The sequence below is a fragment of the Tupaia chinensis genome, unplaced genomic scaffold, assembly GCF_000334495.1.
Source record: "Tupaia chinensis unplaced genomic scaffold, TupChi_1.0 Scaffold143942_1, whole genome shotgun sequence".
In the NCBI taxonomy this organism is placed as follows: Eukaryota; Metazoa; Chordata; class Mammalia; order Scandentia; family Tupaiidae; genus Tupaia; species Tupaia belangeri.
Genome location: NW_006203793.1, coordinates 90,595 through 92,121, shown reverse-complemented (window position 1 = coordinate 92,121; position 1,527 = coordinate 90,595). Strand labels below are relative to the sequence as shown.

General features: G+C 43.8%; 1 pseudogene; it reads left to right on the top strand.

Annotated features, from left to right (window-relative positions):
• Positions 1-255: 255 nt before the first annotated feature.
• Positions 256-1,527, top strand: part of LOC102501244 (dnaJ homolog subfamily A member 1-like) — a 6,381-nt pseudogene continuing 5,109 nt past the window's right edge.

Genomic DNA, 1,527 nt, shown 5'->3' with positions numbered 1-1,527 from the left:
TTTGAAAATAAAAGATTCAAATAATGTACTCAGACATGTGTTGTTCTGTATTAACAATAAAATTAAAAAGTTAAAAAAAATTCTACAATCAAGAGACACAGATTGGCTGAATAGATTAAAAAAGAAACACACACAGGGAACTTTCCAGAATGCGCGGTGAGAAGCTGAGGAGCGGTGGCTGCCTGAGCTGTGCACAACTACGCGCACCTTCCTGCTCCCCCACACCGGCCTCAGCCTGCTCACCAGCTGTAGAAAATGGTGAAAGAAACAATTCACTATGATGTTTTGGGGGTCAAACCCAATGCTACCCAGGAAGAATTGAAGAAGGCTTACAAGAAACTGGCCTTGAAGTAGCACCCTGATAAGAATCCAAGTGAAGGCGAGAAGTTTAAACAGATTTCTCAAGCTTATGAAGTTCTCTCTGATGCGAAGAAAAGGGAATTATATGACAAAGGAGGAGAGCAGGCAATTAAAGGGGGTAGAGCAGGTGGTGGTTTTGGCTCCCCAATGGACATCTTTAATATGTTTTTTGGAGGAGGAGGAAGGATGCAGAAAGAAGAGGTAAAAACATTGTGCATCAGCTGTCGGTAACCTTAGAAGATTTATATAATGGTGCAACAAGAAAACTGGCCCTGCAAAAGAATGTGAAGGCTGAGGTGGTAAGCAAGGAGCCATAGAGTGCCGTCTCATTTGCCGAGGTACTGGAATGCAAATAAGAATTCATCAGATAGGATCTGCAATGGTTCAGCAAATTCAGTCTGTAGGGGCCAGCAGTTAGCGTAATGGCTATGCCACTGGACTCACACGTAGCCGACCACGATTCGAATCCCAGACCCGGTGGCTTAGACTCAAGCTGGGCACGTGTGCATGCGTGCCCAAGATCCCAAGAGGAGAATGGAGGAGAAGGGATTGCGGCATGGCCATCCCCCTGGGGGATGATTTCTTGCTTTCTGTCTCTCTCTGTCTGTCTGGTGAGTGCTCTGTCTCTCCATCTCTCTCTGTCTGGCGAATGCACGCACCCTGTAGCAAAAACCTCTCCAATAATAATAATAATAATAATTCAGTCTGTATGCATGGAGTGCCAAGGCCATGGAGAGTGGATCAGTCCTAAAGATAGATGTAAAAGTTGCAATGGAAGGAAGATAGTTCGAGAGAAAAAAATTCTAGAAGTTCATATTGACAAAGGCATGAAAGATGGCCAGAAGATAACATTCCATGGCGAAAAAAATCAAGAACCAGGACTGGAGCCTGGAGACATTATCATTGTACTAGATCAGAAAGATCATGCTGTTTTTACCCGGCAAGGAGAAGACCTTTTCATGTCTATGGACATACTGCTGGTTGAAGCATTGTGTGGCTTCCAGAAGTCAATTTCCACTCTCAACAACCAAACCATAGTCATCACCTCTCATCCAGGTCAGATTGTCAAGCATGGAGATACCAAGTGTGTGTTAAATGAAGGCATGCCAATTTATCATAGACCATATGAAAAGGGTCGCCTAATCATTGAATTTAAGGTAAACTTCC